Here is a 13,315-nt window from a genome sequence, read left to right on the forward strand (position 1 = left end):
TGCACTGTGCGTGGGTTAGGCAGTATTGCAGTATTGCGCGATCTTGGTATTGACCCCGAGAAAGATTTTATATAATAACTCCCATCTCCAGGGGGTAGGATGGCATGAAACACAGACACTATATATCTGGCTTTGTGGCGCTGAGCCTATAGCAGTGTTATTGTGTGATTACGCCTAAGTAACAGCAAATAGAGTCAAACATCAAAAACATTATTGGTGCAAATACGCGTGTAATAGAAGATGCTAGAAACTCTAAACCCCGGGGCTGGTGACGTCACGTGGAAAGCATTAAACCAAAGACTGGCAATCGGATTGATCGGCCTCTCATCACCACCATATGCTAGGATATGGCTCGAAATTCCTCGCATGCGTATTACACTGGGTAATTCGTTAGCGGACTATGAAGTAATGCGTGGTATCTTGTTTTAATTGGGGTGCCACATCGCATAAGGGGGTTAAGCGCATTATTTATGATTTACGCTTTCATTATAGCGAGCAGAAATATTTTGGCGCACAACAAACTCGGGACCAGCAGGCAGTGAGTGAAACTGACTAGGCCACGGGGGAATGCGTAGACACATTTCAGAAAATACATACATACATAAATACATAAACACTACTTATTAAGAGAAAGAGAAGTCCCTGTTTCAAGAAGGTAAAAAAACAGCATAACTGCAGGTGTAGCGCATTATTATCTGCACCTGTGCAATCGCGTTCAAAATTCGGTTCCAACAAGTTCACGGGAGATTAACTTTTGGCTGCCGGAGCGGCTGAGCTGCACCGGCATGTGGCCACACTTACAGCACAACACGATCTGCAGCGTCAGGGTCCAGAGTAGAAGACTAAAACAAACATGTAGGTTTCCAGTCTGACAAAACAGCCAAAGAATATGAACCTATATAATACCAGCCGCTCGCTAATTAGAACAAGCGAAGGTAAGCGAGCAAACCCTTTCACAGATGTTAAGTTACCCATATACACAATACTACAGGGTTACTGTAGCCGTGGTCAAACCATACTGTTAACAGTACTATACCACATTATTACATCCAGTATATGATAGTAAACGATGGCACCGATTATAATGGTACTTCTATGACTAACGGCATGTTATATGGTTAGTTAGGACTTTCTCAGGTGAGTCCTAGATATTTTATTGTCTAGCCAGAACGCTGTTTAAATTCACCAGTTTAACACACACACACACACACAATAACTATATCAAGAGACATAACTCCAGGGACCCAGTGTTCAGCCGCGTGCTTTTCCAAAGTTTCTAGCATCCCACGCAGATATATTATTCGGGACAAAGACGGATTCGGCCAGGATAATCGCATAGTCCCCAAAGACACCGTGTGGAAAATGCTGATGTTCAGTCTCGAACATTAACAGTATGCCTAAGTTTATCACATAACATAATATACAGAAGGAAACAAGACAAACTTGGCGCAAAAACTGCATTCAGAAACTTTATTTTCCGTGTACAGTCGTCAATAAAAAGATAATTGTGTGACACGATTGATTGGCAGCTTGTTTTGATCATTATATGGGCACTGCGTTACATTTCAAAAGCGCGTTTCAAGTCGATTGCATTCCCCCGCGTCTCTGCGTGTTGTTTCATTCTGTTGAGTACGTTTTTTTTTTCGTTATTTACACACTGCCCGCAGTATAGTGCACAACGCTATAAGGGTATTGAGTTAAGTGAAATCGACACGGTTTTTCCATTGTGTAGCCTAACAGCTGTCAGAATTCGGGTTTATTTTTATATTGAACAATAATTCTTTGTACCGTAGTCATTCCTATAGTTTAGCTGTGTGCTCGGTTCTATTAAAAAAAGGCTACTTTTGTTCTTGTCCAGTTTGTTTACATGATGATGAGGTGTTTTTTGTTTTTTTTTGGCCAGATATTTTCAACTTAGGCTAAAAGGCGCAATTAAACAACTTAAAAAAAAAAAAAAAAAAATGTATTGCATAAACAATTGTTGCTTATTATGCACTGTCACCATGACAACACATGAAGACGTAAAAAGACTCATTTTTTTAAATTATTTATTTCACAATATGATTTTAAGTACAAGATTCCTTAAAACTATAGACGATAAGAAATGCGTTTAAAAAGAAAACGAAAAATGCCAGCAGTTTTACAGTTTGATTTGTTGTGTAAGTATCGGCAATAAAAACTGACCTCGATATACACCCACATTTTATGAGCCGCTGTGTTAGTGAAAAGACAGGAAGTTTAAAGTTTTCTGCTGAAAAAAGATGTTTTTAAAACAAGCGACTATCACACCTGTTTAAATAACACATAGCTACCGAGGACCACACGAGTTGCCGAGATTCCCTTTTTTGCTCTGCCAACTAGGGAGTCATAACATAAGATTGCTTGATTCGGGCTCTGATAACATAAAGCACCTAGCATACAACCAAACCATTTACATCGTGTATTTACATTTAAACTTCTATGTTTTGAAGTCCCATTATTGCAGCATAAGGTCAAAACGCGGAATGAGTACCACTGCGCGGCCCCAGCGCGTCACCATTCTAACTTTCCCGGCGAGGGCCCCTGATTTTCTTCTAGGGATGGAAGTACACTAACTCCTTTTGTACCCGATCTGTTTGTCCAACTGATTTACAGGCGAGGCTCAGACACTGTGAGAGAGGAGGCGCAGAGGGGGAGTGGGTGCACAGCCAGGGGACTGCCCCAACTCCCCCTACCCCACCCCCTCTGCCTCACAGAGCAGAAAGAGATGACAGTATGCAAAGTCAGCATCAGTCTCAGACACATGTTTGGACTTTGTTTGTTCTGTATACAAACTGTTAAGGGTTAAACGGTAATTTACTAAATATATCTGTCTATCTGTCTCGTTTGCGTGTCAGCCTGTCTGCATGCAGTTTGGTTAGTGATTATGGTACTTTAGTATTAAGAGGGGTCACAATCAAGGGAAGAACAGAGCAATGATAATGTCGCCTTAACAAGAACAAAGTCAAAGCACTGCACACCAAATTGCTCCTTTAGTAATGGATGAACCGCACACAGGCTACACACATGCTCCTCCTGAGCACACCAGCTTGAACCAGTGGAAACGCTGGTCTGTCATGAAAGCAAAACATTATCACCTGGAACGATCAAAGAAAAATGAAAAATGTCCACAAGAGTGACTGCAAATGAGTCAGTTCCCAGTATTTTGATCTCAGTACGCAGAGAACCATTATCCTCATGCGTTTGGGTAGAGTGATGAATGATGATGAGATACTGGAGACGAACACAAAGGCACCGGTTGGCTAAGCTTTTGCCCTTGCAAAAAAAATAAAAAATAAAGGATGATTTCCACTGCATGAGAGTAGATGTTAAAACTTCATGCTGGGCTCTCGCCAAGATAAGCACCAACTAAGACGTAGCTTTACAGTAAACTAATGTGATCCACCTGCATTTCCATCCATTTGCGTTTCCTTCCATCTGATGATGTAGATATCCTCCTGCCTGGTGTTGATGGCTGAAGTGTAATGCTGGCTCCAGGGATCAGCTTATTTTGCCTCCCTGGCGCATCAGCACACACAACGGCTGCGATGCTGGCTCCAGGGATCATCCAAAGTGTGGTCTCCCCAGCGCATCAGCATATATAAGCCCTTGAATTGAGATTACCAGTGTTGTTTTATATTTTGTTTTCTATCTGTTACTTTTAAAGTAATAAACTAAAGTTAAAAAAATGGTAACACGATTAAAAAACAAAAACATATAAAGGGGGGGGCTACCCATAAGTAATGGGACGCCTCGCTAGTAGTAAATAGTTCATCAGCCTTGAGTGACACATGAATAGAGGAGTGTGCTCTTTTTTATGTTAAAATCATGTAATTACATGAGCCTGGCCAGTAGAGCCTGGTAGTTTGTTTATCTCCCCTATGCTGTTTGTATGTATGTCTAACCCACAAGCTTCCCAACTTCACAAGCCAACCCTTTGATTCCCTGAAGAGATACAGGCATTTTCTGGACATGCTTTGGATTTGAAGAACCTCAACAGCCAGACACAATCTATGGGTTGACGGTGTTTCTCCTCGTACGGCGATCTTGTTTCTTTAGGAATTAAATACATCATCTTTAATGTGCCCTTTGGGATTACAAAGGAATTTGGCAGAAGAATCACGTTTTACTTTCAGGATCTAACATACATTAATAGGGGGGCATTGCTTGACTGTGCCTTGTGCCTTCTGCCAATGCAGCTGTAACTATCACATACCCCCCCCACTGGTAAATCCATCTCAGTTACATATGTGAGCAGGAGGATGATGGGAATATAGTTCTGAGAGGTCTATTCAGGTACATGGGAAGCCATATTGAGGCAAGGAATGCATATTTACAAGTTTAAAAAAGTGGTCAAAATTTAAAAAAAATAAATAAAACAATACACACACCTTACACATGGGAACATGTAACACAGTAAAATAAAAAGGTCCTTATGTGCCCTTTAAGAGCCCTTATGAAGCCACCAGGGTGCTTTAAACCTTTACATTTTACAAAGTCAACAGGGTTTGATGGCTGAAACAGCAAATGATATTCTAAACACAGAGAAGAATACATTAGATAAGAAAGCTGCAATCTTTCAGAACTTTACAGCCGCATTCAAGTTGATGAGTGTCTAAGCTGCAGAGAACGCAAGCTGAGTCACACGGCTGTGTGAAGTGTTAATAGCAGGAGCTGAGAGCTAGTTTACAGGGGGGATCGGAGTAAATGAGGTACAAACAAGGGGTGAGAGTTTCCATCAGTGTAAAAACTTGAGAAATACAGCGCTTTATAGACTGCGACCAATCTGGGTAGGACTTTGCAGGGTTCAATGTACTTAAATATCCTGATTTGCATGTAATAGTGCCTGATGGATGGATGCAATCCTGACCAGCGATTCCCAATAACTGGGTTTTCTTGGTGTCAAAAGCACAGGACTGATGTGAACATTATACAATTGCAATTGCAGTATAACCTGAAGCTAGTTGTTTGTTGGGATTCAGAAATCTGCGCAGAGCAAACAGTTTAATAAGCGTTGCAGGGTTTTAAAGGGGGAAGGGGTATCCTGTTACTTGGTCTCTGTTAACGATGTGGGATGGAAGCTCAGTCCAAGGTTCCCGGGCCGGTGTGGAGTCTGGGATTGGGAGTGGGAGGGGGGAAGATCTCTATCGCTGCACACAACAAGGCAACATGTCTTCAATTTCCCCTGGTTACTGACTGAGCTGACGTGGCACTGGGACTCCTGATTAAATAACTCTAGCAACTCCTGCTGTCACTGATTAAGATGGTGCAATCCTTCCTGTGCCTAAGTGTGGCCACCGCTCCACAATAAAGTTAACCCATGCAGTACCACATTCCACAGACTTTGTCTATTGCCGCTCTTTTATACAATGTAAACACAGCTTTGTACAACTGTGAATACATCTGTATGTGGGATATTTAAACTTGCAAACAGAATGATAGTTGAGATTGATAGTCTTGATACTGTGTGTCTGAGATTGTCTCTGAATCCTTCTGCACAGTTCTGCACCTCAGAAGCAGCCCCTAAATTATTCCTTGCAGAAGCAGCCCCCCTTCAGTTCCTCCAGCTGTTTGCATTTAGGGCTCGTTTGCAGTCTGTTTCACACGGAGCAGAGAAAACTCACAGCTGGCTGAGGATTTCCTATCAAAAAATCAGTTCCCAGCGAGGGTGGATTGCAGCAGTAAGCCCAAGTCTAGAAAGGGGGCAGGGAGCGAGCACTCACTGCAAACACAGCCCTGTTCAGTTCCACAATATTTTTCCAGTGGTGGAAGTTATTCAGTACTGCATCACTGCCAAAGAGTGAACCTTATTCACAAAGCTTTGTTCTTAAAAATGATGAATTAAATATAGTTTGATAGTCAATGGTTCTAGACGGCTGTTGGTTTTTAAAGACTGTGCAAGTCATCTGATGAAAGTGGATTAAACAGTAGGCCCAGAATTGATGTTCCTTGTCTCAAAGAATGAAACAAGAACCTGTGGACTGTTACGATCACAGAGGATTTTTACACCCCGATGTAGTAAGTTATTGATGTACAGAGACATTCCTTTGTTTGTTTCCATGGAAATTCCCGTTTCAGAAAAACTCCAGATGTAAAAATAAACATGCTTGTTGAGACACGTCCCTTTGGGGAAAGAAAAGCTTTCAGGTTTTTTTAATTTTTTTTACTGATTTCAGTTTGATTAAATAAATAATCAAATCCATTGTATCTTAAAAGCTGTTAAACAAGCTTCCAGGAACAAGATATTATAAAGACTGGAGGGTAAAGGATTTGTCAGCACATCTGTTGCTAATCTGCATTATATTTTGGGCAAATCATGCTTTCTCTCTTTCAGATGCAATTAATACATATACAGTATATATATATATACTGTGTAGATTATACCATCTCCAAAAGGATCAATCAAAAGCTCTTCTAGTGTGTGCGTTGCAAATGGTACCTAAAAGACACAGAGAGAGGCATCATTTGTTTAAAAATTGTTCTTGAATAGAATCTGGACACATTAAAAAGTGATTCATGAGCTGAGGCACTGGGTGAAGTTAAAAGACTGTGCAGATTTAATTGGTATAATTTTATTCCATTTTGTAATCTCAGCTTTTGTGGCGTGCGACTGCATAGGAGAGACGTTTCATTTGTAAAAACAAAAAAATTATTTGTTTTGCTTTTCTTGGTTTTTTTTCCCCCAATATTATTTTTAGCTTAAAGTTAAAAGGAAAGATAATTGTTTAATGAGAGGGCCTAATCCTCACTGTACTGAGCAGCGCTTGTCAACGGGTTCCTGTCAGCCAGCGTTTTTCATCTTTAATATTGTCTGTTACTGTGCAGAGATTGTGCTGGGGAATCTGGAGCCTGGACTGCAGATCAATCGAGGTCCCCAGAAACGTTTTCATTTTTAGGCTACAGATACTAATAGGGCCTAGGAGCCAGGGCATTGCCCGGGGCCTCAAGCCATGAGGGGCCCCACTAGGCTAAGTTAGGTCATATCTACAGAGTAGTGGAAATTGTAACACAAAAAACCATAATAGTACCACATATGTCCTCTTAAAGTGGTAAAGTCTAGCTCATGACACGGTTCAATTCTACAACAGTTGTTAATATAAAATGTAACCATTGCCTTTTAACAGGTACCTAACAATAATTAGGCCTGCTGATCTTTTAGTTCGCATTCTGAATTTTGAAAGTGTTTGTTTCTTGTGGGGAAAGTCCTTTTCCAAGAAAAGCAGCAGTGGAAGTCACCCAGCGTGCGGGTGGGAGGATCCTCAGCCTCTGCCTGGAGCCCCCACGAGTCTAACGCCGGCTTAACACTTCCACTGAAACAATGCGATTGCCGTTCACATGATAGCTGTAGAGGGAAGAGATTCTACTTGACCTGCCTTGTTGAGCAATGTAACAAAAGGATCAGGTTATCCAACCTGCTATTAGTCTCACCGAAGCCTGTAGGTCTTCAATTGATTACCTAATTGACACAGGAAATGACCCAGCTAACTCCTTTTGGTAACACATTTAAACAAGTTACAGAACAGGTCACAAATATGTACCATCACTACAGCCGCCTTGGGGAACACTTGTCCTGAAGGCCATTCTACACTGGCTACGCATTCCACACCTCTGTTCTAAGCCTGTTTCTACCCACATATAGAAGTATTTATGTATACTCGTTTTAAAGCAAATGGACCAGTGGCTCCCATCTCGCCATCTCAGATACTTTAGATTGTTCCAATGTGGGTACCTCAATGTAGTTACAGACAACACTTTTAAAAAGTTCATATCTTCAACATGGGGCTTTGATGGTAGCAGCTCTGTGAAGTACATCAAACTCTTTTTAAATCCATCTGGCACGTTGCACCTTTAGCTGCATTCCCATGAGGTGTGGCCTGTCTTGTTGAATGGAGCCAGGGAGCTGTTGGCATCTGTAAAATTCAGTATTGCCAGTACTGCTGATGTGTGCAAGTTCCGTGCCTCTGAAGAAGAGGAGACATGTAAACAAGGCTCTACTGTTAGCCCCTGATGAGACTATCACTCTGACATTTTATAGAAACCATTTTGTTAGCTTCATCCCACAAGACCTTGGCGCCTGCAGCTATGTATAATTGTTTTTCAGTCCTAATCAAATTCATTAGAACTGGAAAGAATGGGATTCATGCAAGTCATATGAAAAGCTCCCTCTGTCTCTTCGAGAAGGGATTTCAGTGATCAGAGCTCATCAGCTAAACCAATTTTGCTCTTCGGAGTGCCGCCTGCAGTTCAGGGATGGGCAGATCCTGTCCTGGAGGTCCGTTCTGCACCAGGTTTAACGGGTGCTGCTTTCAGACTGGGTGGTGTTGTCTTGTGATAGCCTTAGTCTAATAGTCCTTTTTTGGCATCTCAGTCCACTGGTCTGTTTAAAGTAAATTGCATATCAGAAATCAAATAAGAGACGTCATTTCACACAGTTTGAGCAGCCAGAAGTACTCAGCTTCACTTCGCTGTCCTCTCGCCCAAACTGCAGGAGATGACAGCTCTTATACAGCAACACTACACACAATGTATTAACTTACAGTATAGGACAACACGTTTCAAACTGTTAGTAGAGCAAGAGAAGAAAAAACAACAACAACAACAGCACATTGCCCATCTAAAACAAGACGCATTAGTATTTGTATTATTGAACACAAGGCATTACCTCACTGCATATCCCATGTGTTTGTATCTGAGTGGCTTAGAATCAGCTCAGTCTAAAATGGCTCTTTTTTCTGTTGTTAAGTCAGGTGATTTTCCCTCAGTGAATCATTAGCTAATTCAGAACTTGCTGCCAGGAAATGCAGAAGGAAGGTTTACATCTTGCTCTGATTAATAAAATCAGAGGAAGCGTCAATCTCAAGCACCCTAGTTATTACCAAGGCAATAAATAGATTTGAAATGAGGTTTGTGGGGCAGGCAGGACGTGTATGCAGGAACAGAAACTCACCACACATGTGCTCCATGTAGCAGAGTGGACAGAGAAATGCACCTGCGCAGGGCAGCAGAGACCCCATTTCCACATCCAGACAGGTTTAAACAAACCCCCTATTGTCTGTACTTTTCTCATCCCAGCTGCATTGAAGGTTTTTTTTTTTTTTTTTGAAGACACAGTACAGCAGCGCTCTTTTTAAACTGTTTATAGACGCGTCCGTTTTTATTTTTAATTGAGTGCATACCAAGAGAGTCACAATGAGGTAACAAGACCTTGTTTTCATGGGGGTCCCCGATCACACTGTTTTTGCTCCAGCGCTAAGTTAAGCCCATCTTTTTTCTAGCGTGCTAAACAAACTTGTTATGGCCTATGTACCTTTATTTAATATTTTCTGTCTATTTTAATGATCTTAACAGCGACAGATCTACATGCTATTCATCCCTTTCTAAACATCACTAAACACGTTACAGCAGGTTTATGGGTTTAATGGTATAAAGACATGACCTGGTTCAGACTATTAAGCAGATCCTACCTGTCTCCTGTTCTTTTTTTTTTATTCTTCACATTTTAAAGCAGTTGATTCAATACAGGGCGGATTATTGTCCCCTCACACAAAGGCAGGGTTATTGTAAAACATTCTAATTCAACCTGGTGTGACAATAGTAGGCTTGGAGAAGTCACAAACCATGTGGTGCCTGACGAAAGAACAATGCACATTTAATTCTCTCAGTGTTTCTGGTACCAAAGAGCTATGCTTTGGGCCCAATCTGTCCACCTGGTGCTAAGCCCTCACCGGCTCTTTTAGTAAAAAAGACAATCATGTTTTTTGGCTTGAGTCCACACCGCTGGTGAACCCCTTCCTGCTGTTTTATGGGAGGCTTGATTAAAATGTGTGCTTCCCAGGCAGTCTATAGAGAACAGACAGCTGGCAACTCATTGAATCCAGCTGGGGTGGAGACAATAGGTTTGTGGTACAGCCTGCATCAACAGGATCTCCGGGTCTCAAAGAGTCTATCAAAACGAGGACTAAAGTCCTAAGTGACATCTCTTGCAGGCATTCTCATAAACAATGCGTGCGTCCAATGTTGACAGTTTGTAGTGCGTCATGTCACTCCAGATCCCTGTTTGTTCTTATTTTGAAACATTTGTTCCTGATTGTGTCAGAGGTTTCAAACACGTATTGAACCCTGCTTAGTTATTACATAATACAGCAATAGTACAGATGTTTGTTTTCATTCTTAAAGGGTTAATGCAAACATAGAGAGCGAGGTTGTCGGAGGAGTTGCGCTCTCTGCCATCGCTCTAAATCTTTGCAGCTGATGCCATTGTCAGGTGCAGATCAGGTCGCAGAAGATCACGTTACCATGGAAACCTTAACTTGAGACAACTTCAAAGGGACCTATTCAAGGAAAAACTTTATTAGCAGGAAGAGCGGTGCTGCATGCTTTGCAAACACCCAGTTTGAAATTCTGAACTGATCTTGGCTGATCTGTCTTCCGTGTGTACTAACAGAAACTCCCCGGGTCTCAGATTTCTACAGGTGGCAAACTGGAGCAAGGCAAACCAGGGTTACCAATCAGCAAGCGTGGTTTATATTCAATTTACTCATTAAAAACAAGAAGTGCAACTTCTTAAATGAAAAAAGCACTTGGTTAGCCTGGCGTTTGGTCTGATTGGCAGCAGTAGAACGTATAATACACAGAGTACTACCTGCCTGTCTCAGACATGTGTTTCGTGATTTGATAAGCCTGCTTCTATGACGTATCCTGATTTGTTAGACTGGAATTGAGAAAGATTAAAGCAAGGGCACACAGAGGCATGCCATCGACCCACACTGCAGACAGGATAAACTGGTCAAAGGCTACCATTCAGGTACTATCAAGGAAGTCAGAAGCTCGCAGGTAGTGAAACAGGTTTTTTAGATAGCCCAGTCTGATGCTTTTGGAATTTGTTTTGAGTTTTTAATTTTTTTTTCTTGAAATGACATTGGCAGAAGTTCTCAAAGGTTATGACAAGTGGGCTGACGGCTTCTGTGATGACATGTGACATCAATGTGGCTCGGCTGTAAACAGGCAGCGGTAGAGGTTAGGGTTTGGAGTTTTGGAGTTTTTAATTAAGATGAGCATTCCTATAATATGACAAAATGCCTGTCTGTGCCCTGATTTTATGGAGGCACTTTGATTTTTAGCAGCGAAACACCTCATGAAACTTAATGGTGATGATCACACTTTTCATACCGCACATTCCTCTCGGATTAACCAATAAGAGACCATCTCCTGCGGATAAATTTGCGCATGGCAAAAAAATAAATAAATAAAAATAAACGAAAAGCACTCTTCTTTTCTCTCCTGCCAAAACCTCGGAATGAAAGCTCTAAATGTATGTGCAGTATTTCAAGTATCTTTTTTAAAGCCCCATTTTTATTTTCCTCCTGCCAAATTCTTTCAAGTCCCTTTCTTCTCCCCTCTTGAACTGTGATTTTGTCTTCGCATCTCCCTCTTGGCAGAGGCTCCTTTCTGTCTCGCTTCAAGATGCTTGCATACCTGCCAGCTGTGTTGTGTAGCCTCGCTGAAAACGCACCACGAGGGCTTTTCAAGAAACTCAACAAACAAGTTGAGAAGATGGTTCAAAACTGTTTCTGTTCCCTTTACGTTTAACCCCTTGTAAAGCCCTATACCAGTTATTTGAAAACACCACATGTGTTCTGTGCTGTATTAGTGACGCACTTCTTAAATCCACTAAGGGGCATAGTGTTGTGGTAATAATGCTCATCCTGTTGACAGAATGAATGAAACAGAAACATCTATACGAAGTTAATTAAGAAAAGCAGAACATACCGTTTAAGATAACGTTGATTTTTCATATCCAAAGCCATGGGGGATGTTTCTAGTTGATTCCACAGCATACACCGGCTTTCAAAGGGTTAACATTGTAAGAAACTCGGTCTTCATGTTCTCAGTGTTGAGGGTTTTATTTTTGTATTCCCATCCCCTTGGGAGCTGGGAAAGCAGAGGAGGGCGTTACGTCAAAAACACCACATTGATGTTGATTTAAACAACAAACTGGCAGGTACGGACAAGTGCAACTTTGCATCACATCAACTGTATTTTTTGACACCATTAGAGCGCTGCCAAAATGTGATTTAAAGATGAAAAGCTGGAAGCTCCGTTTCTCTTCCTCTCAGGGCAGGCTTGGCCACCACGGTCGTCATCTTCGCTGTTTAAAAAAAGAAAATACGATCTAAAAGGAGACAGACAATTTACACTTGGTGAGAGATGTGTCTAGATTGTGCTTGATGGCAGGATCAATCTAAAAAAAGGTCTTTTCATGTCCCTAGTTTAGATGTGAGGGGAGCCAGTGGGATTACACGGCAGCAGCTGGGATTTAGAAGTTTACAGTGTGTAAATTAGTGACGGTGTAGGGTTAAAAAAACAAGATTACTGCTACAATTAATCCAGCTTGTATTGTCGTATCTTCTGGTCTTGTGAAGATTCATTCAGATTGCAATGAAACTAGACATACAAAGCCATTGGGCATCCACTGCGCTACAAAACAAAAATAAGAGTTAATTAAAGACGAGAGGTAACGCTTTGAAAATATGGCCCTCTAGGTATTAACCGGTAATAAAATTTTTTAAAAAAAAGCAAGACCAAAAATATGAATCTTGAAGGAGATTTATGTGAGGGGGATAATCAAACTTTTGAAAATGTGCAGTTTTATTGTCTGTAACAGAAATGTCCTGCTCTGGAGTTTTGCAAGCCAGCCTCCCACCCCAGGCATTCCTAAGCAGAGGGTCACTCTTGGGGGGCCGTGTGCCCTCGTTCTGAAGGCTTCACAGGACCAGCTCAGCTTCCAACAGCCTCAGGCTCTGACCACCCTTGCTGAGAGTCCAGACCTCGTGTCAGCACAGAAACAGAAAAAAACAAACCAAAACACAATTATAAGTGAACAGACTTGCTGTTAAAGAAAGGACCCACAATGGATCTCTTAGAGTGACCGTGCCCACCCACCCTTTGAAGCTGAATTAGCCAAGAGAGTGGTGGGTCCAGTTTCTCTGCATGGAGGGGGGTTCAGTATTTTCCACTTCAAGGCTGATGTCTGTATTTTTGTATTCATCTTACTTTGTTTATTACATGCATTTATCTATTCATTTATTTGTTAATTCATTCAATATTTTGAGGTCCAATCGACGTTATTTTTCTGATATTATGCATGTTTGGAAACTTTGACACATTTTAATAGAATGTAAAACCACAGTAAATACTTTATAAGGTACAGTGGTAATTGCAATAGTTTACTTTTTTGTAGTATGTAATACAATATATTACAAGGTAATGCAGTAAATACTACAGATTACTACAGTGT

This window comes from Acipenser ruthenus, chromosome 40, assembly GCF_902713425.1.
Source record: "Acipenser ruthenus chromosome 40, fAciRut3.2 maternal haplotype, whole genome shotgun sequence".
Taxonomy (NCBI): Eukaryota; Metazoa; Chordata; class Actinopteri; order Acipenseriformes; family Acipenseridae; genus Acipenser; species Acipenser ruthenus.